Source organism: Castor canadensis, chromosome 14 (genome assembly GCF_047511655.1).
Source record: "Castor canadensis chromosome 14, mCasCan1.hap1v2, whole genome shotgun sequence".
NCBI lineage: Eukaryota > Metazoa > Chordata > Mammalia > Rodentia > Castoridae > Castor > Castor canadensis.
This window is the reverse complement of record NC_133399.1, coordinates 14,849,574-14,873,680: the sequence shown is the minus strand read 5'-3', so window position 1 is coordinate 14,873,680 and position 24,107 is coordinate 14,849,574. Positions and strand designations below refer to the sequence as shown.

At 41.2% G+C, this 24,107-nt stretch overlaps 1 pseudogene; it reads left to right on the top strand.

Moving 5' to 3' along the window:
• Positions 1-16,496: 16,496 nt before the first annotated feature.
• LOC141416102 (lactosylceramide 1,3-N-acetyl-beta-D-glucosaminyltransferase-like) lies at positions 16,497-23,593 on the top strand (annotated as a pseudogene).
• The last annotated feature ends 514 nt before the right edge of the window (positions 23,594-24,107 follow it).

Here is a 24,107-nt window from a genome sequence, read left to right as displayed (position 1 = left end):
CAGGTTACTGATCTGATTCACACCAATACTGAGGTTTTCACTTTCTTAAATTACCTCTTTGAAATGGTCTTTCATGATAGATGGGGATATTTTTGGGATTGAGATCCTGCAGAATGTCGGGATTCCCTTATCACACCTATGACCTTTCTGACATTCATGAATACATGACAGCTCTCCAAAATGTATCATGAGAAGCTGAGAGAATACCTTTTTCTTAGTCATTGCTGATACTCAGTACCAAGAATACTTCCATAGCAAATGAGTGAAAAGACACATTTCTTGATTCTGAGAAAATAAAACAGACAGATATGCTGTGAGATTGTAGTAGCAAAGGAGTATGACAATGACTAGCTTGAAGAAAGAGGTGGCATTTTACCTGGAGCCCTGAAAGACAAAGCAGAATTTCCCAGTCAATGTTACAGCGCTATTCTTGGAACAGAAAACTGTGTAAGAAATGGCTTGAAGGTGAGCTGGGCATGGATGGAGTGAAAACAGGAAATACAGACCAGGGATAGACACTGAAGGAGCTGAAGATCCACAGGTAATGGTCACAGTTGGGCCAGAAAGAAGCCAGTTAAAGCTCAAGTATTGTGTGGATTGAGGATAGATTCCAAGTGGAATCAGACAGTAATGTCAATTTTCTCCCTATGTTATGGGTAGATGTATTCTGCCCCATGTCTAGTTTATTGGAGAAACAGAACTGTAAGGAACGGCTGAACAGAGACTTGCACCACGTGTAGAAAAGAAAGATTTATTGGGGCACAGACTGCTGGGCTGACTCTCGGATTCAGAGTGCAGCAGCCTGGGTATATTGGGTTGTGGGCTTTATAGGAGGGACCATCCATCAAAGAGGGGAGGGTATCTGTTTCAGAGAACAGCTGGGTTTTTGGGCCTTGATTGTCAATGATCACCAGATAGAACGGGCCAACATGTACCACGAGTTGAAAAACAGGAACTTGTTGAGGTTTTGCAAGCAGGGGAATTTTACAAGTGGCTATACTTCAGGGGGTCTGGTTAAAGATAGCATAGCCTTGGGATTTTCCACCCACCCTATGGACTCCAGGGACCTAACAAGAACTAAGCTCATGTTTGTTCATTCATAGCACTTTCATCAGTTCACAATTAGTATGGAAAGGACCTGATAAAAGGACAGTCTGTCAACCAAAGAATGCCTGATCTGGGTTTTGGTGGCTCACACCTGTAATCCTAGCTACTCAGAGGCAGATATCAGGAGGCTAGAAGTTCGAAGCCAACCCAGGCAAATAGTTTGAGACCTTATCTTGACAAAAAAAAAACTCACAAAAAAGGGCTAGTGGAGTGGTTCAAGGTGTAGGCCCTAAGTTTAAACCTCAGTACAAAAAAAAAGAATGCTGGGTTCAGTGCTCTTATCCTTCACTGATGCTTCTGAAACCCAGAGGCAAGAGAGGGAAAGGAGCCAGGAGTCAGGCCTAAGGGTGAAGAGGACATGACCCAGGTTCACAGTTTGCTACTTCTCACAGTCCTACTTCTCCTGGTATTCACCCTATAGGAAGCAATTCTAGTGTTGCCCATGGAGCTTCTTGACACAATCTTCAGAATCCTGGGTATTGCTGCTTCCCCTATAATCTCACTTGTGTGAAAAGACTCAAATAACTTTAGGCTGAAGAAATGTCCCATCCTTTGCTCAAGGCTGACTAACCTGACCTTGTCCCACCAAAGCAAAAGTCAAGTCCCTTGAATACTTAAATTTCCAAAGAGAACTCTAACATCAGAGTAGTAATCTGGCCAAATTCACTCACTTTACAGGAGAATATGAGGTCCAGAAAGAAGAAATAATGAGATTAAGTGTCATGGGTTGGCTTGGCACTGTTCTGGCCACCAGCATGGTACCACCTCTGATTAACGAGCATTTGGTGCCTCTCTTCCTGTATATATGATACAGTCTCCAGAAGTGACTGAGTCTGAAGACAGCTCTGTGAAGTTGGCCCAGGGATGTTTTTGTCCCTCTGTTTCCACACTGGCAAATGGTAAGTACATGTGGACATCAAGCCCAAAGCATGTAGACACCCATTCAATGTAGGTGCTTGGCTAAACAATCGAGTTCCTTCCACTTCCCAATACTCTCCATTCTTCTTGCTCAATCATTCATTCCAAACATATTTCCTGAGCCATGAATGTCAGATCTGTCCCCTCATAGCTAATGATTGGGAGTTATGGTGCCTGCTGGGAAACTTGTGTGGTGGTGGTGGTGCTGGACTGGTCTTGCCAACCCCAGTCCCACAGCATGGAGAACGGAATGTGAGGACCTTCCATGTCCTGTTTTGAGGTCATAACCTCCCATCACCTCCCTGTCTTCCCCCACCCATTCTCTCCACTTCATCATTTAGGGATTTTATGCAGGTTCTTCTATATCCACATGATCGATTATGTCATTGTTGAGTGATGGTTAATTCAGTTTTTAGTCCTTTTCCCTTGCCCAGAGATCTGGGGGGCATGGCTGAACATTCCAACCCTGTGACAATGACATACAAAAAATAACTTTAAATGCTCCAACCTTTAACCAATCTTTTTTCTTTCTAGCTACCTGAGAATTCCCTATTCTGAAGCTATCTAGGGCTTCCAGATGACCAGTCATCTCATCAGCATGAAAGAGACAGTCTACACTTCAGAGATTCCAAGGTCTGAGGAACCCCTTGGGTCAGAAACCTCAGACTAAGACATCTAGGGTGGTGGGTTGGGTCAGAAACCTCAGACTAAGACATCCATCAGCAGGTGGTGTGGCAGGTTCTGCAGAGTAGCAGCTAGGATCATGTCCTTGATATGATCCCAAGTTATCACCATGGGCTGGCAGAGTGGTTGCCTAGCAGGCCCTGGGTTCAAACCCCAGCACTGCCAGATACCCCAAAGTTTTCAATGACTTTTTTTTTCTGCAGTACAGGGACTTAAACCCAGGGCATTGCACTTGCTAGGCAGGTGCTCTACCACTTGAGCTACCAGTATTGAGTGTTTTCAAGACAGGGTCTTGTAAACTATTTGCCCAGGCTGGCTTTAAACCACAGTCCTCCAGATCTGTGCCTCCTGAGTAGCTAGGATTACAGATGTGAGTCACCAGCACCTGGCACACTCAACAACTATAAAGATAGGACCACAAAGGAGAGACCTGGAGAGTTGTCCAAGGAACCTGGAAAAGCTGAGTACTGAAATGGCAGAAAAGACAAGCTGTAAATAAAGCCATAGACAACATGAGGGTGAGATGGAAAGAAAATGTAAGCAAGTAAAGGAAGAGTGTAAAGAAGAATTTGTAGAAGAAATCAAGAAGCTAGCAACACAGCACAAACAATGGATTTCCCAGACCAAGAAGAAACTGTGGTGCTACAACTGCCAGGAGGAGCCCATGGACCACTTACAGCTGGAATACCTCCTACTCTTCCATCTAGTGTCAGCAGGAGACTTGCTTGCTGAACACAGGCCGGAAAAGATGAAGCTGGCCACCAGCACAACTGATGATCACTTCTCAGATATGGTTTTTGTTTCCCCAAAGCCAAAATTGTTTAGAATACACTTCCAGTTTTGCACCAGCCTTTAAACACTTTTCATGAAGAAATTTTGCACAGTAGTTTAAATCTTTTAACGTTCCTCTGTAGTTTTTCAGGTGGTAAAACTAACATCAGTGGAGGGCATTATTTTAAATAAATTTTAATTGAGAATCTGTTGCATTTCTGGCAAATTTTAAAATCTTTTTAGGTTTTACAGAGATTTTAACCTTTAAACAACAGATCTTTAAAAAAGCAGGTGAATAAGCATGAGTTTAACAAAGAAATATTTAGAATAGATCTGAATATAAGAACTACAGAACTGTATCAGAAACAAAACATACTACCTTTATGTGACATTTCTTTCTTGTTGAGCTGCTTTGGTTCAGCTTTACTGTTCAGAAGCATCATATGTTGGTTATGACAGGGGGTATATGATTGAATTTAGGGACCAGAGTTGACACAGCAGGGCTCCCTCATTCTGTGTATTTTTTCCTAAATATTTCCCAACTGTGTTTTCCATTATTTCTTTTCAATATATAACTTTGATATCAAACTGTTAGCTTTGATCTTGTAGTTTAAAATTGCAGGGAACTGGGGTAATCTTTTACTGAGCTGAATCTTAGAGAAAAATGAACATTTAAATTTTAAAGTTTGCACATTTCATCTTTGTCCTAACATGAGTGCTTGTAACAAATGGGAAGGAAGGACAGTTTTAAAAGGGTAAACAGAATATGCAAACCCTCAGGACAAGCCCCAGGTGACAGCCACCAACTGGGAAGGTGAGGCAACTGGTTTCAAATGAAAAAGGGGAGAGGTCATAGTTGATTAGTTTCTTGTTCTTCTCTGTTGGATCACATGCTGGTGTCTGCATTCTAAGTGGGAAATTCTTTGCCAATTTCTCATTGCACAGAAAGTGTCAGACTTTTCCTTGGCTATGAAGTAAAAACAGAAGGAAAGGAGTTCTTCTTCTGGATTCAAGTAAAGAAAATCTGTTTCAATGTCTTCATCTCATTAACTCATCAACATTGGCTTAAGGCAAGTGAAGAAACTGCTGTGTGTGTGTGTGTGTGTGTGGTGGGGGAAGACAAAGCCACAAGGACTGTGTCTCCAAGCTGAGGCTCCTCTTGAGGCTGTAGAGGGAAGACAATGAGGTCCCCTTGATACTTCCTCCCCTGCATGTGGCCTCCAGCTCTTCAGCAGAACAGGGGCAGAAGGAGTGGGGACAGAAGCTGTAGAGCACAGAGAAGCAGGACACCCACCTGCAGATGCCCTTGGGGGTTCTGTCCTTTCTGAGGTTGTAACTCTGGTGGCCTTTTGGGCCATCTCTGCGCACTGTTGGTATTGGTATGCAAACAGATGCTGGAGCCTGACTATTATATATATATATATATATATATACATATATATAATTAAAATCTCATTTAGGGCATTTCCTGGAAAAATGGTTTATGAACTTAGGTGGCATTTTATGTCAGAATGTTAACATGATCTACATGAGAGTGCCGGCTGGTGAATACTAAGATGTTGAAGGACATGGAGAGGGAGGAGGGGACAGTGGGGCACTGGGACCTCCCAGAGTTAAATCCTTAGTTGTCCCTGCCTCAACACAGGAACTGATTAATTACTTCTGAATTCAAGTTTGGGGACCCTGGGTGAAGTAGGTTGCTGGTATGAGCAGCTCACATGTCTACTATTTCTCTGGATTCCCTAGAAGAATTGTTGCCATGTATCTGCAGTAGCTCCATGCAGTGAATAATTTTATTACTTTGTGCAATGTTTTTATATTCTTGGCTGAAACTGGGTAAGTTGAGAGATAAGTTGTGAGAAAGTCTTGGCCACGAATCCGACTGTCTCATTCCAATTTCCTCAAATGTGACAGCAGGCCCTTCTTCCAGTTCCTCTGAGGCCAGGAATTGTCCCCATGGGACACAGCGTGGAATTCCCTGAGCCCAACTGGTGCCCAATTTCCAGGAAAAGGACAGTGCGAGCCCACTAGGTACAGGAGGATGCAGGTGACCTCTCTGAAAAGCCAGGGACGGGTTCTGCTTCAATTGTGCCCTAGAATGGGCCCTGTCTCCCGTGCCAGAAGATGCTTGGGATTAGCTGTGACTGGAATCCTTCGCTTAGGTCCCACCCAAGTCAATTAGAGCACAGCTTTGCCTGTCACTCAGAACTAGGCGGGCCAATCAGGCTGGAGGGGAGGGGCTTACAAGTTGCCTAAATAAGAAGCTGGTGGGAAGAAAGTTGGCTTCAGAAGTTGCCCAGTGTTTCCTGCATGTGCTTGGTTGTCATCTCCTGGCTACTCAGGGAAACCACAGCAGTAACAATAAATAGTAATTTTGGATCCTGCCCAAAACAGATAGAAGAGAGCTAATAAAAACCTTTCACTGTGAGTCCAATCAGCAGAGGTAGTTTCTACCAAACCTATGGCAAAGACTAGGGTGAGAAGTACAGCGACAGATACAGACAAGGGGTGACAATGCATTACAGTGAAATAACTGGTGTGGAAGACAGACTGTCCCGTTGGAGAGTCGACTCCTCAAGCTTCTGCTGAGCGTAGACTAGTCAGCTTTTGGGGGTGACTAGAGCAGGGCTCTTCTTCTTTTTTTAAATTTTATTTTTTATTATTGTGCATACATTGTTTGGGCCATCTCTTCCCCCAGCCTCCTGCCACTCTCTCCCCACTCGCTTCCAGGCAGAACCTGTTCTGCCCTCGTCTCCAATTTTGTTGAAGAGAAGACATAAATGATAACAAGAAAGACATAGCATATTTGCTAGTTTGAGATAAAGATAGCTATACAGAGAGATTCCCAGCATTGCTTCCATGCTCGTGTGTATTACAACCTGAATTGGTGCATCTCTGCCAGACCTCTTCACTACTTCCTGGTCACCTTCCATAGTGACCTCTGTCAGTTTAAGATTATTTTATTCACTCCTCTATGGTGGGCACATCAAACACTTTCAAATTTTTGGGTTTCCTACCTTTCCCTATTCCTTCTGTACATGTTCTCCCCTTAGTATGTGACCCATGTCCAATAATATTACTGCATTTGTTTTAGATCTAAAGTCCACATATGAGGGAGAACATATGATTTTTAGCCTTCTGAGCCTGACTAACTTCCCTTAAGATGATATTCTCCAGTTCCATCCATTTACTTGAGAATGACAAAATTTCATTCTTCTTTGTGGCTGAGTAAAATTCCATTGTGTATAAATACCACATTTTAAAAATCCATTCATTGGTAGTGGGGCATAATGGCTGTTTCCATAATTTGGCTATTGTGAATAGTGCTACAATAAACATGGGTGTGCAGGTGCCTTTGGGTATATCCCTAGGAATGATATAGATCTGGATCATATGGCAGATCTATGTTTAGTTTTTTAAGAAGCCTCCATTTTGTTTTCCAAAGTGGTTGTACTAGCTTACATTCCTATGAGCAGTGTGTGAGGATTCCTTTTTCCCCACATCCTTGCCAACATTTGTTGTTGGATTAAAGTGGAATCTTAGTGTGGTTCTGATTTGCATTTCCTTTATGACCAGGGATGGTGAGCATTTTTTCATGTTTTTTGGCCATTTTGTCCTGCCATTCTTGGTTCCCTGTTGTTTTCTAGGAAGCAGATTCCTGTCGAGGGAGGGCACTCAGGTACTGGAGGGTGATCCTACATGGTGAAGCCAGATCAGGGATGCACTTCAACTCAAGAGAAGCTGGCTCATGAGTGTAATCCTAGCTATTCAGGAGGCAGAGAACAGGAGGATCTTTGTGAGAAGCCAACCCCAGGGAAATGGTTCGAGAGACCCTATCTCAAAAAAACCCAACACTAAAAACAGCTGATGGAGTGGCTCAAGTGATAGAAATGCTTGCCTAGCAAGACCGAGGGCCTGAGTTCAAACCCAATACCATCCCAAAAAAGGTCCCCACCTCCCAGCACCATCTATAAGCTATTAATGAACAATACAGAATATTTGCCTGAGAAGCAGAGTCTGCTCTTAGGGAAAGATGCATCACTCAAAGGGGTTAAGTATGGAAACTTGTGTTGGGCTTCTGGGTCTTTCCTGGTTTACTGGAACTGCTCAGAGGCTGCATATCCACTTCCGAAAGGGTCTATCACTCCAAGTGACAGAGATGAGGAGCATGGTGGAGTGGAACAACAACAACAAAAGGGCAGGATAAACTTCAATCACTGAGGAAAGCTTGCTAGTAATTAGTAATTAAGCTAAAATTATACCCGTGAACATTTTTTTTTTGGTGGTACTGGGATTTAAACTCAGGGCCTCAGGCTTGTTAGATAAGCACTGTACTCTCTACCACTTAAGCAACTCTGCCAGCCATTTCTGGTAATGAGATTTTCAAGACTAGTTCTCTTAAATTATTTGCCAGGGCAGGCTTGGAACCACCATCCTCCTGATCTCTGCCTCCTAAGCAGTTGGGATTACAAGAGTGAGTCATCAGTGCCTGGCATCAGTGAGAAATTTGTGGATGTCTTTTACTGTTAAAATGGGAGATGACAGTTTGTTTTAAATGACTACTTTGCTATCTTTTTTACATTAAAAAGGCTTTGATTTGGGTGCATTCTTACATGTTGTCTAAGTGAAGACTGTGTAACTTCTCTTCTACTGAGGATTTCTCACCAGGACATGCTATTTTATATTCTTGAACTCAACAGGGCCTACTAGAGACTTTTCCATAGTTTACACAATAGCCATCTCCATTCCCAATGCAATGTCATGTTTTCTGGGAAGTTCATGTGATAATGGGGGCTTCCCACATTCTGTATTTAGGAATTGTCTCCTGTATGAGTCTGCCCATGCTTCTTAAGGGAATCAGAATAAAGAAAGGATTTTCCACATTGTTTGTCTTCTAGGGTTTCTCACCAGTGTGGATTCATTCATGTCTTTGAAGATAATTGAGCCAAATGAAAGCTTTGTCACATTGCTCCTATACATAGTGCTGCTCACCCTACTGTGACATTGTTTATGTGCTTTAAAGTCATTTAAAGAAATGAAGGCTTCTCAATGCAGAGAAACTAAAGCAGATACCTTAAAAGCAACTGAGACCAACAGGAGAAGGGGACCAGGAACTAGAGACAAGGTTAGATCAAAAAGAATTAACCTAGAAGGTAACACACATGCACAGGAAATTAATGTGAGTCAACTCCCTGTATAGCTATCCTTATCTCAACTAGCAAAAACCCTTGTTCCTTCCTATTATTCCATATACTCTCTCTTCAACAAAATTAGAGATAAGGGCAAAATAGTTTCTGCCAGGTAGCAAGGGGGTGGGGAGGAGAGGGAAGGGGCAGGGGGGTAAGGGAGGTAGTTGGGGAAGGGGGGAGAAATGACTCAAGCATTGTATGAACATATGAATAATAAAAAAACATAAATAAAAGGAAAAAAAAAGAAATGAAGGCTTTCCCACATTGCTTACATACACAGGATTTCAGCTCACTATAAATATTTCCATATTCCAAACTTGAGTCAAAGACAAAAAGGCTTTCCCACAGTGCTTACATAGTTTCTTTCCAGTGTGAATTCTTTCACATATTTCAAAGCAGCTAGAACTAGTCATCCCCACAGTGATTACATTTCTATAATTTCTCTCTAGAATGAGTCTTTTTGTGTAGATGACAGAGCTGTGACACCCAAAGGCACCATCAGTATTTATTGTCATAGGGTTTCTCTCCAGTTATGTCATGCTTCTGATGTCACTTGGAAGACCTGGAGGTTTGCCCACGTTTCTTATATTTACACAACTTCTATGCCTATTCTTGACACTCATCTGATTTGTGTTCTCTAAGAGTTTTCAGAGGGACATTTACTGAAGAATTTACAGGTGACTGACTTCCTGGAGAGACTGCACTCAGTGCTCCCCATAGCCTAGGCTTCCTTCCCTTGGGCAAACCTGGCCCAGTCTTGGGTATAACTGCATTTAGCCAAGCCAGTCTGTACAATTCCAGACCAACACCTGCTTCTTACCGTGTGCTCTGAACATCTTATGCTGTTCTCTGAAATCACTACTTTTATTAAGTTTTTGGTTTTGGAGGAATGGCTGAAATGGTAAAGTGTCTGCCTTGGTAAAAAAACTTGCTACCATAAATGAACTGGGTACTAATTTAACCTCAAAGGAATGAATTACATTTTCCTCCTGCTGCTAGTCAGGCTTCTATTGCTTGAGTCAGGCCTCCATGACCAAGTTGGAATTTTCATTCCTTCTTTTGTGTTTTTGAAACATATATCATCTATACATATTTTGTGGTTTTCCAGTTGAGTTTTAACATGTGTTTATAGTGTATATTACTTCTACAAGGACGTTTCATTGTGCTATTTTCATGAGTGACTATAATGAACTCCTTCATATTAATCCTCTCATGAAATTCCCCTTTCTCCATCCCTTCAACAATGGTTTCCACCCTAAATAGAATCCCTTGTACATTCATGTAAAAGTTCTAGATTATGCATATGATATAAATCATGTGGTATGTGTCTGAGACTGGTTATATTGCTTAACATAATTATCTCTAACTCTACCCATTTTCTGCCAAATTACACAATTCCATTCTTCTTTGTGGATGAATATTACATTATATATACATTGCACTTTCTTTACTGGTTTATTGGTTGTTGGGCACAACAGCTGATTCCATAGCTTGGCTATTGTCAGTAATGCTGCTGTAAACATAGGCATTAGATTCCTTCACATGTATGCCCAGGAAAGGTAGAGCAGGATCACATAGAAGTTCTATTTTTAGTGGGATTTTGTTTTTGGTGGCACTGGAGTTTGAACTCAGGACCTCAGACGTGATAGACACATGGTTTACAACCTGAGGCACTTCAGAAGCCCTGTTTTGTGTTATTTTCAAGATAGTGTCTCACTGCTATTTGCGCCAGCTGGATTCCAACTCTGATTTTCCTGGGTTCTGCCTTCCAAATAGCTAGAATCACAGGTGAGACAAATGATGCCCAGCCATCAATGACTTTTTTAAGTTAAAAAATTTTAAAGCATTTAAATTAGCAATTTGAATATACAGCATATCAATATTTCCCATTTTTAGTCAGACGTAATTTTAGAAATTGTATCAGCAGGGCTCAGGTTGAACTCAGGGCCACACACTTGCTAAGCAAGTGCTCGTACCACTTGCCTCACACACCAGCCTTTAGAAACTATATTATTATAAGTGATTTGTAAGCCTGGAAACAAGCTGATTAGGTGTTCCATATCTGGCAAGGATTTAGTACTATATCAATCACATGCATGACCAATTTGTGCAACTCAGAGACACTCCCCATGCAAGGGATTGACTCACCTTACTTTCTTTCTTCATGATATGACTAGTCCTCTCAGAATGGCCTATTCTCCTCTAGTGTGTGTGTTTTGTATTTTTTAGCTAGCATACATTAACAATACAATGTTATTTCATTGTGGTAATTCTCTATATGCAGACAGTGGCTTAAGGTATTTTGAATTTATTTTGGTTCCAGGTGACAGGCATCTAGTTCCATAACTCTACATATAAATACCCAGGTTTCCAACACCAATTATTGAAGAGAATTTCACTTCTCCAATGTATATTTTTGGCACCTTTGTCAAACATAAGAAGGGTCTGTTTGGGTTTATATCTGGGTTTATTTTTGTCACTATTTTTATTTCTTATATACTTATAGGCTAAAAAATTTAATGCCACAATTTAACATGTCTTGAAAACCTGCACACCTTATATAATGGTGAAATTGGGCTAACGACCAAATTTGGAACTTCTCAAACCTCCAATTTCATTGTGATTAGAATACCTAAATTCTAATCCTATAGTGATTTTTCTCAAGCATTTTTCTTATATTGTTATCACCGTATTTTATCAAAGTTCTCTTGAAGTTGTGTCACCTGTGCACATGATACATTGTCTTCAACTCCTTATGTCTTTATGTGTACAATGATTTTCTATGAATGGAACACAAGGTTATTATTTTCTAGTCAACTATATTACTGTCTTTGAATTGGTCCATTTACATATTACACGTCTAGAGGTAACTAATATAATTAGAGTAAACTGTACCATATTGTAACTGGTTTCTTTTTTCCATTTTTAATTTTGGTAATACTGTGGGTTTGTTCATGCATTTTAACAGCATGCAAAGAAAAGAAGGCTTCTCCACATCGCTAACGTTTAAAGGACTTCTGTCAGCTGTGAGTTGGTTTATAAAAGGCCACTCAACTCAAAAAGGTTTTCCCACACTGCTTACCTACATAGGTTTTGCTCCAGTGTGAATACTTTCATGTACTTGGAGTGAAGTGGATGAACTAAAGGCTTTTCCACATTACTTACTTGCATAGGTCTTCTCTACAGTGTGAATTCTTCATGTCTTTTGAGGTACTTGGAAAAACTAAAAGTTTTCCACATTGCTTACATACATAGGGTGTTTCACCACTGTGAATTTTTACATGTTTTCAAAGGTCACTGGACCAATAGGCTTTTCCACATTGTTTACATGCATAACGTTTTGCTCCAGTGTGAACTCACTCATGTGTTTTGAAGTAACCACATGAAGTAAAAGCTTTTCCATATTGCTTACATGCAAAGGTCTTCTCTCCAGTGTGAATTCCTTCATGTGTTTTCAGATAGCTGGAAGAACTAAAGGCTTTTCCATTTTGCTTGCATCACCGGGTTTGTCTGTACTGGAAGTTCTTTCATGTTTTTCAGCAGTACACTAATGTGTGAAGGGTTTCGACATTGCTTACAAACATAGGGATTTCTGCACTGGAAGTCAGTTCATATTTGCAAAGGCCACTCAAATGAAAGGAGGCTTTTCCACAATGTTTACACTCAAAAGGTGTTTCTCCAGTGTGACTTCTTTCATGCCATTTAAGGAATCTGGAAGCAGGAAAGGTTTTCCTAGAATCCTTCCATTTAAATGGCTTTTCTCCATATTCCTGATACTCACGTGGGTTGGGTCCACCCAGTTCTGAAGGGCAGACTCAGGGATCAATGCTTGATAACTTCTTTACACACATTCATTTGATCCCACTCCAGTAGGAGTATTATTGCTCATATTATGATCTGGGTAAGACTGAAGACTTCTCCACACTGAATATCTTTTTTGTGTTCACAGAATCTGGGATTGGAACTCAGGGCCTCATGCTTGCTAGGCAAGTGCTCTTACCACTTTAGCCAATTTTTCAGCCCATTTTTGTGATGAGATTTCTTTGAGGTCTCATGAAGTATCTGCTTGGACTGACTTCAAACTGTGATGCTCCTGCTCTATCTCCTGAGTAGGTAGGATTACAGGCATGAGTCCCCAGTGCCCAGCTATGGTACACCCTTTAGAGGAGCACATATACATTTGCACCTGTGAATTGGGATAACATGACTGATTCTTTTTTGATTTGTATCCCTCTCATTGTTTCCTTTAACTTTCATGGTCTGGCTAGGACTTCAAGCAATATATTGAACCAGAGTGGCTGGAGGGAACACTTTTTCTTCTGTGGAGAGTCCTTGACTCATTTTTGTCAATTCTATCTTTTATTGCTAATTTTATGTTGCATTTTTACCTTCTATTTCTTTAGTTTTAAGTCATTCTCAATTTTTTTATGTTTCTTTGTTTTATGAATAGGTTTGAACTTGGGGCTTAACACTTGCAAATTGGGAACTCTACTGCTTGAGCCACACCTCCAAATCCATTTTACTCTGGCTATTTTGGAGATGGACTCTCTCAAACTATTACCACTGTTGGCCTTAAACCTGTATTCTACCAATCTCAGCTTCCCAAATGGAATTACACCATGATCCACAGGTGTAATTAGTCTCACATGCTTATATTAAATCCCATTTGCTTTGGGGGCATAATTCTTGTTACATGATGCTAGATGGAAGCTACTATGTGATAAGAATTTTTCTATCTATATTCATGAGAGCTCTTGGTCTGTGGTGTTTGTGTCAAGGAAGGCCTTTGTTCAGTTTTGCTCCTGTGGAAGTGGTGATTCAGGGTGAATTCTTAGTGTCTACTCTGCTTCTATTTCCTAGAAGATACTGTGAAGAATTTGTGTCTATTCTTCTTTAAACGTTATGCTGACAAAACCACTGTGACAACCTCTGCCTTGGGCAGTTATTGCTCAATGAGACAATGTCTTCAATTCCTACCCTGCTATGGTGTTCTTCTTCCTTGCATAAGGTTTGGTAGATTGATTCTCTCCATGAATTGTTTCATTTCATCTAGGTCACCAAAGATGTGAACATGAAATTGTTCATGATGTCCCTTTATGGTGCTTTTCCAATTCATCATACTAATACCATCAGCATTCCCTTCATGAGCATTAGTTATTTTTCTGTTATACTCTTTTTAAAATATCTTGCCTAAGCAGTTGTTGTCTTCAGGCAATCAACACTTGGTTTTATTGATCTCCTGTCCGTGATGTTACTGGTGTCTTTGTTAATCATTATTTCCCAAAATAAAATGCAGCACTGTCTTGTTCTTCTCTCACAGTTTCTCTAATGTAGAAGGTTAGATTATTGCATTTAGGTCTCCCTTCTCTCTAGTATATTCATTTTTACTACAGAAGTCTCCCTACACTGCGTTCTCTGAATCACATGAATTTTGACATGATGTGTGTTCATTTATATGTATTTTGAACTACTACATTTCTCATGATGGGGTCTCTTGGAAGGATACTCTGCAGAATTTTCTAGTTTAATCGTTGAGATGTTTTGAGCCTTGACCCAGAACCAAGACTTCAGCAACTCTGGCCAGGTACTTCTCTTCCATTACATTTTGTTTTGTTTTTAGTGGTACTGGGGTTTCAACTTAGTGCCTCATGCTTGTTAGGCAGGCACTTGGCCACTTGAGCCATGCCCCAACCCTGGCCAGGTGTTCAGCTCAAGTCATTATTTTTTGTTCTGGTAATTCTTTGAATCCATGTTTCTAACCTGAAGTTTTTGATCACTGAATAACAAGTACTTTTATGAACACTTGCTCACATGCAACTGGGTTTGACCTCAGGGCTTCACACATGCTAAGCATGTACTCTACTGCTTGAACCATACCTCCAGCTCCAAAAGTCCTTATGATTTCATTTTTCATTTTCATTGTTTTACATTTATCACAATGCTGAATGGTGAGACACATTTTCTTGATATAGAAAAGGAGACTCAGACGGTTAGGTAACTTTCTCATTACTAAAGAACTTTTATTCCAGTACTGTGGTTTGAACTCAGAGCCTGGTATATTCTAGGTAGGCATTTTACCACTTCAGCCAGGAGCCCAGTCATTAATGATTCAGTTATTTTTGTGATAGTCTTCTAACACTGGAGTCAGCCTTGGATTGCAAACCTCTTACTTCATCTTCCTCCATGTATTTGGGACTACAATTATAAATCCCCATGTCAGGATTGGTCTTGAAATAGGGTGTCACTACTTTGGCCCATCCACCTATCTCTGCTTTCTACAAAGGATTACAGGCATGTACTGCCACATGAACATTCAGCCTGGCAATGAACTCTTAAATTGCTACTATGCATGTGTCAGAGCCTGTGATTTCACCATGCTGTATATTGTGCTTCTGATCAAACCACACACAGAAGCCATATGTGGCCAGAACTGTATCACTGTGTTCATATGTTTTCTCAATGCTGTGACAATTCCTGACCTTTTTTTGTCCATACTGGGGTCTGAACTCAGGGCCTGGCACTTACAAGTGCTCTATCATTTGAGCCATGCTCCCTGCCCTTTTTCCTTTATTTTTCAGTAGGCTCTGCATACAGAATCCTAGACTTTCTCCAGCCAAAACTGTTCCAAAAGCTTAAAACCACTTAGGTTTACTCACCAAAATGACTTCATTTCTGTGGTATCAATTTTGTGTTAAGCTTTTGACTTCCTGTGACACAGTGCCTAACATAAACTTTAAGGATGAAGATTTATTTAGCTCATAGTCCCTGTGCTTTCACTCCATCAAGAGATGGTAGCATGGTGGTCCTGACCTCATCATGGTGGCCAGAGGGTGGGATGGGAAGGGAAGAGAAGGGATAGGATGTGATGGGGGTAGCCATAAACTTCAAAGATGTGCCTCTGTGGACTCACTGCCTCCGGATAGGACCCACGTGCTAATGTTCCACCACCATCCACGCAAATACGTCCAACACCAGGAAACAAACATTCAAAACCAAGTCTGTGTGGGGGAGGGGAGGCGATGGAGAAGTCACATTCAAAGCATAACAATGTCTATGTCTAAATTTATTCTCTTTCGCTACTTGGTATTGCCAACAGCAGCTCTTGCCAGCTCTAACCCTGCCATACTTGCTGATGCACTTGCTCACACTGCTGGGAAGCTGGCTCATAAGGTACCATTGGACCGAACACAGATTCCTCGCACCCAGGTACCTCTTATGTGCTATCTTCATCTCTGACATTATGTTCACTGTTGTCATCACCCCTCAACTGTGGACAATCTGCTCTCCACCCACTGCTCCATCAGCTCTGTGGCCTCTGCTCACCCACTGTCCCCCTTCACATTTGGCTTTTCTCTTTGCTCATGGGCTTGACTATTATGTCACCACTTTCCACCTCCTGCATGACAATGTGCTCATGAACCCCCAAAGATCTGTCCATTTTTTTGAGGGGGACTAGTTCCACAGACATGGACAAGGTGACATTAATACTTTCCCACCTCAAGTTCTCTGCCCTTTATGGAATCCACCATTGTGTCTACCCTGTAGTTCCTTATGAGCAATGTGTCTGTGTGGAAATGGTCACTTGTTTAGCCCTCATTGTCCATTCCAGTATCTTCTTTGGTGACTATGATGGATGATGGCCAGCACATTATCATCTCCAGTCACACAGCCCACCTCACTGATGTGGTTGTGAACTATTGGTTTGCAGTGATCATTTACCTCCAGGCCAAGGGCACTGCACTTGGTCTACAGTGATACCCACCACTTATCCAGTGTTCACCTCCTTTAGCCCCATCATCTTCAGCCTGACAAATCAGGATTCTGAAAATGCCTTCAATGAAAGCTCCTACCAAATGGTCTGTCCGCAAAGCTCATGAAGGTGTGCTTGGTGATGAGGCAATAGAGGGAATGGCGATAATGTCTATCTCCAGAGGACCGTTGAAGGATTCAGATTATGTGAAACTGCCCCTGTCAGTTGATGACCGGTACACACCATGTATTGGTCTCCCCCAGTTCTTGGTTAGGAAATAGTGATCATGATCTCTTGTGAGTGAATTCACATCACAGAGTTCACATCTCTGTTCATTTCCTTTTGGCAAGGATCAAGGAAAGCCCATTCTTCCTCTGTGAAGTCAAAAAACACATCATCAAAGTTCACAGATGCCTACAACATTACAAGTGCATTTCATGGAGGAAGATGAGATTGACAGTACTGAACATCTAGACTTAGCCTCATAAAGTGATCACATGAAACTGCTCTCAAAACTTTCATCCCATGTCTTCATCACACTCTTACTCTCCATCCATAAACTCTTTCACACAGCATTTTTTCATGTTACTCTGAAAACACTTTGAACAAACACAGAAGAACAAGCACTATGATTCTGATCACCCAATTTCTTTTTTTATTTTCATGAGGGTTGGCATTGTAGGTTGAACTCAGGTCCAAATGCTTGATAAGCAAGTGTTCTCTCTTCCCACTTGAGCCACTCTTCCTCTTTTTTTGTGATGGGTTTTTTGAGGTAGCTCACAGCTGGCTTTGAACCAGGATCCTCCTAATCTCTACCTCCTGAGTAGCTAGGATTACAGGCCCCTGCCCACCCAAATTCTTTTTGAACAATAGGTCTATAATTCCTCTCATACCAATGATAAACAACTGTTTGGACAAGACAGTGAACATCACATGTGCTGAGGCTGTCTATTAGAAATATCTGAGCACAAAGTTCAACCCTGCCTGAGGTCTAGGAACTTCAGTGTTATGGACCTCACCAGACTGATAGAGGAGCTCTATATTTCCAAACAGCTTGCATGATCAATATGCTACTTCTGAACTTCCTTTTGCCTCTGCCTCTGAGTACTTACAACATTCTGACATGATAATCAGAGGGAACCTACCTGATGAGTCTCTAAAATATATGTTGGAAGATCAGTCTCTAATTAGCTAATCAGACGGATACAATGTCACACCTCTTGTCACAACCTGTTACATAGGAAGTCCAGTAAATTCACTGTGATTGGAGAAACAGCAACACTTGAAACTTCTAAGGGATTTCATAGGGATCAAACTTAAATATGGTATCAGACTCAAGAAGACTATGGGAATAGAAATATGTTAGAATTTTTATTGGAGAATGTCAAAGGACAATGAATTAAGAGGAATGATGCCATATGACCTCAGGAAGATCTGAATGACTTCAAGATTATCAAGAAAATACTAACTCCCCCACAAAATTTTTGACTTTTTAATTGGGCATTTTATGCAATTCTCATCTCCCATCCATGAGGACATCAAGTATACTTGCTTTCTGAATTATTTTAGTGATTCCTCAGACATAGGAGTATAAATTTACAACTAGTCTAAATACAGGTTAAAATAATAGTGCTCTGTCTCAGAGAGGGCAGCTACCTTACATAGTTGCTCACTCCTTCCCACTCCATTCATTTCCTGAATTTTGCAGATACAATAATAGAACATCATTTAAAATTGTTGGACCTCCCTGGGCACTGGAGGCTCATGCCTGTAATACTAACTGCTCAGGAAGGAGGTATCAGGAGGATCTTGAAGCCAACCCTGCACAGATGGTTCTGGAGATCCTGTCTCGAAAATATCCAAGACAAAATGCGCTGGTGGAGTGGTTCAAGCAGTCAAGTGCTTTCCTAGTGAGCATGAAGCCAGGAGTTCAAACCCTAGTTGCACCAAAAAAAACCCTAAAACAAAATAAAATCTTTGGACCAGAAAGTCACAGTGGATGCCATTTACATAAAAGATGTTTAAACTATGGTATTCAGGACACTACACTGCTAACACATAAAAAAGTGTATCATGGAAAAGGAAAGCACTTTCTCAGGCTGACATGTATACATACAATTGAAGAAGGCAGGGAACAATGCTGATAGAATTTACAATCTTTCAATACATGATGCAGCTATGAACTGATACTTAATGGGAATAGTGTATTCCCATCTACTGCATAGGCATTAATCAAACTGTAAATAGAAATGAGAGAGATAAAACTTAAACGCTATAAGAAAGTGTCAAATGCACTTTGGGTGTAATAACAGTTTCTTCATGAGGAGAAAAATGCTCCATGAGAAACAGAGATATTTAATTGTATAAAAATTACTGGAGCTAAAAGACAAATAATAAAGTAGAACAAACATTTTTGTAATATATCCCCTAAAAAGTACTAGTACACAGAGTAAAAGTGAATCAAAACAGAATTGCCTCTGAAGGTTTTAGCTGGCCCTCTGTCCTGGACTCACCAGATCTGCTTCCTGTCCAACATAAGTAACCTCTGTCACATGCTCCCACAGCTATAATATTCTGCCTCACCATGGGTCCAGAATCAGTAGTGGCAAACACTATAGGGGACTGTATCTATAAAATCATGATCCAAAACAAAAAATTCTTCTCTTTAGGTTAGGGTGAAGGTTCAAAGTTTGGAAGTCAGAGGACAGCCCAGGATACCATCAAAATCAAAACAAAATAATAAATAGATGAATAAATCTTCCATTTAAGTTGTGTATGTCATACATTTATCACAGCATCTGAGAAAAGTAACCAATACACCTCTGCTGTGTACATAAAGTAAGAAGGCATGCAGTAAAACCATTTACTTCCTGACACTCAGTACCAAAAATACTTCCATACCAAATGAGCAAAAACACCCATTTCTTGAGTCTGAGAAAGTAAAATAGACAAATATGCTGTGAGACTGTAGTAGCAAAGGAGTATGACTAGCTTGTGGAAGAGATGGCATTTTAGCTCGAGGACTTGAAAGCAGAGTTTTTTAGTCAATGTTAGAGCATCATTCTTGGAGCAGAAAACAGGTGAGCGAAGGCATGAAGGTGAGCTGGGCATGGATGGAGTGAAAACAGAAAATACAGACCATGGATGCATACTAAAGGAGTTGAAGATCCATAGGTAATGGTCACAATTGGGCCAAGAAGAGGCCAGGTAAAAGGCCCAGGCACTGTGTGGGTCAGTACAGATTCCAGGTGGAATCAGACAGTAATGTCAGTTTTCTCCCTAGGTGTATTCCGCCATGTGTCTAGTTTATTAGAGAAACAGAACTAAGCTCATGGATGTTCATTCACGGCACCTTTTGTCAGCTCATCGTTAATCTGTAAAGGACCTGATAGAACAAAGGAATGTTCAACAAAGGAATGCTGGGCAGCTCAGTGATCTTGTCCTTCACTGATGCTTAGGAAACCCACAGGCCTGAGAGGAAGAGGAGCCAGGAGTCAGGCCTAAGGGCAAAGTGGACATGGCCTGGGTTCAGTTTGCTACTTCTCACAGTCCTACTTCTCCTGATGTTCGCCCTATGGGAGGCAATTCTCGTGTTCCCAGTGGAGCTTCCTGACATAACTTCAGAATCCTGGTGTTGCTGGTCCCCCTGTAATCCCACTTGTGTGAAAAGACACAGATAACATTAACTTGAATAAATGTCCCATCATTTGCTCAAGGTTAACTAACCTGACCTTGCCCCAGCAAAGCAAGAGTCAAATCTCTTGAACATTTAAGTTTCCAAAGGAAACTCTAACATCAGATTACATATCAGAGTAGTAACCTGGTCAAACTCACTCACTTTACAGGAGAAAGTGAGGCCCAGAAATAAGAAATAATGAAATCAAGTGTCATCAGCATGATACCATTTCTGATTAACCTCTGGTTATCTCTTGAAACTGACGGATACAGTCTGAGTCTGAAGACAGCTCTGTGAAGTTGGCCCAGGGATGTTTTTGTCCCTCTGTTTCCACACTGGCAAATGGTAAGTACATGTGGACATCAAGCCCAAAGCATGTAGACACCCATTCAATGTAGGTGCTTGGCTGAACAATCGAGTTCCTTCCACTTCCCAATACTCTCCATTCTTCTTGCTCAATCATTCATTCCAAACATATTTCCTGAGCCATGAATGTCAGATCTGGCCCCTCATAGCTAATGATTGGGAGCTATGGTGCCTGCTGGGAAACTTGTGTGGTGGTGGTGGTGCTGGACTGGTCTTGCCAACCCCAGTCCCACAGCATGGAGAATGGAATGTGAGGACCTTCCATGTCCTGTTTTGAGGTCATAACCTCCCATCACCTCCCTGTCTTCCCCCACCCATTCTCTCCACTTCATCATTTAGGGATTTTATGCAGGTTCTTCTATATCCACATGATCGATTATGTCATTGTTGAGTGATGGTTAATTCAGTTTTTAGTCCTTTTCCCTTGCCCAGAGATCTGGGGGGCATGGCTGAACATTCCAACCCTGTGACAATGACATACAAAAAATAACTTTAAATGCTCCAACCTTTAACCAATCTTTTTTCTTTCTAGCTACCTGAGAATTCCCTATTCTGAAGCTATCTAGGGCTTCCAGATGACCAGTCATCTCATCAGCATGAAAGAGACAGTCTACACTTCAGAGATTTCAAGGTCTGAGGAACCCCTTGGGTCAGAAACCTCAGACTAAGACATCTAGGGTGTAATATTCAAGAGTGCCCTCCATCAGCAGGTGGTGTGGCAGGTTCTGCAGAGTAGCAGCTAGGATCATGTCCTTGATATGATCCCAAGTTATAACCATGGGCTGGCAGAGTGGTTGCCTAGCAGGCCCTGGGTTCAAACCCCAGCACTGCCAGATACACCAAAGTTTTCAATGACTTTTTTTCTGCAGTACAGAGACTTAAACCCAGGGCCGTGCACTTGCTAGGCAGGCGCTCTACCACTTGAGCTACCAGTATTGAGTGTTTTCAAGACAGGGTCTTGCGAACTATTTGCCCAGGCTGGCTTTAAACCACAGTCCTCTAGACCTGTGCCTCCTGAGTAGCTAGGATTATAGATGTGTCTTCTGCCTGATCTGGTCTGCCTCCTGAGTAACAAGGATTATAGGCCTGAGCCAAAGGTGCCCGGATGAAATGCATTATTAAGGTTTTGTTTGCTAATGATTCACCCGAAGACGTGTTGACTTTATGCTGTGTAAAAATTATTGAACATGGTTTGGGAACATGGTAGGATGCCTGGGTGGCAAGCCAGGTCTGAGTTCAAACACCAATAACTACCTCACACACACACACACACACACAGAGAGAGAGAGAGAGAGAGAGAGAGAGTCTCTAAAACTTTTGGTCATTCTCAGACTGAATTTCCTGCAATATGACACACGCACAATTATGTTCTAAACACTGGTATTCATGTCAGGTGCTGTAATAATGTCTCCCACACAGGTTTTCTGGCAAACACTGAATGTCTAAATCACATTTAGGAAGTTGTCTAGTTTTGATTCACAATGCTAGAGACCACAGGAAGCATGTTGGATTCTGGCTTTCCAGGCTTCAACTGGCACTTTGTTTTTGAGATGAGTGACTTGCCCTCTGCCTCAGGGAGGAAAGCCAATCTCTGACTGGTACCCTTGGGGAGCAGGAGTTGAACTTGGTCCTGTTTCCACCGTGCAGCAAAACACTTACTAATTCTTTGATGGAGGATCTACACCTGGACCATCTCAGAAGCCTTCCCAGCATCCTGCCTGTGGTGCACTACACAGTGGCAGTTCATGTTCACAGCAAGAGCAGAGTCCACACATGAAACTCTACGAAGAATGCCAGGGTAGAAGGATGCTGTGTGCCAATGTCCTCACTCTATAGTGTGTTCCATTCTTTTGCAATCTCAGAGAAAATGACATGAAAATAAACAAATGTGTGAAAGAAGATCCTTTTCCATTTTAAATTAGTACACATAAAAGTTCTGTGAACTACTAAGTTCTATATTCTTGAAGAAGCAAGAGTCTGTTTAATACAGATCCTGAAAAAACACGCACGTGGACGTGGGAATGTTGGTAAGTAGCAGAAGAGTCAAAGCGGGCAGTTTTTTTCAGATATTATCCACTTGTTTCATACTAAGTTTGATGGTTTTTAGGGGACCAACTCATAATCCCATTGTGAGACAAATGAAGTCCTACTCTTACAGACACCTCATAAATAGCTATGACTTTGTGAATGATACCCTGTCTCTTATGACAGTTCAGAGGGAGATTGCTACCTATACTTGATAAGCCACAAGAAGTGTCACACTCAAGATGTCCTCCTTTCACTGTTTATAAAGACTCCTGAGAACTATGAGTGACTTTCTGCCATTAGAAGAATGTGGGGCAACTAGAACTTTGTTCAGTCTTAACTTAATGCCAGCATCAAAACTTTGGTTGCCTTAGGTCCTCCTCCTGCACTCAATGGAGAACTGCAAAGAAAACTGGTTTGGGAAGACCCAAGTGTACAACAATATAATTCAGCAAGACTTTGCCAATTCTTTCTACACTTTTACTCTTAAATTACTTCTACAGTTCAGTTGGGCAAACTCCTTTGATCTACATGGCAAATTCTTGATGCCTGCTGATGATGGCATGTTTTTTCACATGCCAAATCTTATTGAATACCATCATGGGTTAGAACAAACTGGTGTTCAAGACTTTTGGATTGGTTATGTTCATTGTGGCACCCCTCCCAGTAGGGTAAAAGCATCAAATACTACGTTTGTTATGAAATGTACCAGAGACCAACTACCTTGAGTATGGGGCTGGCACTGCCTATGTCTTCTCCAGTGAAGTGGCTGACAAAGTCCATGAGGTGTTACAGGCACTGAATTTTATTCTTTATATAGATGATGTGTTCATGGGCCTCTGTGGCAAAAAAAAAGGGAATAGTAGCACTGTACCATATGTTTTTCCAGATGAAGGTAAAGCTCATTATCATCCTTGCATCTACATAAAAATGATGACATCTCGTGGACATGTTCAATACCTTCTGCATCTTTGGAAGGATGCTACAGATCCTAGGGGAAAATATTTCTAAGGGTTTTGTAAAAAATATTGCAGATTCATTAAGATAGTTCTCCTATGCAAATTGACCTATACAGACACATATCCTTGCAGGGCTGCATTTTTCTAATAGTACGTGAACACTCTGATATTTTCAATGTCACTGACTGGATGAAAATATTTACATGTTTGTCTATACCCTAAGTAAAATGAATGTGAAGGACAAAGAGAGATTCTGCAAGCACAATCTATCAAAATGTGTCTTTCATTATGGAAGCTATTCAATGTAACATCTGATTCATGGCCTAAAGTCATTTCAGAAGAATTCAAATTTTAAAAGGGATAATATGAGTGAAAAATCAAATGCAAAATTCAAGCTTTTGTGTAATTCCTCATGTATATATGAGATGTGGGTAAATTATGAAGAAACCTTAGTGTTAGAATAACAGCTTTTGAAAATACCAAGTGAATGGATATTACAGCATTTCAAAGAAATTAATGTACCTTATTTTTGCTAAAGAGCTCTTGGTGGAGGTAGTGGGGGTGTGGGGGTGTGGGAGCATTGCCAGAGAACAAAGTACATGAATCTGGTAAAAGTCTCTTGTTCTTAGGAGAGAGAGCAGGAAACTGTCTGCACTTTCATT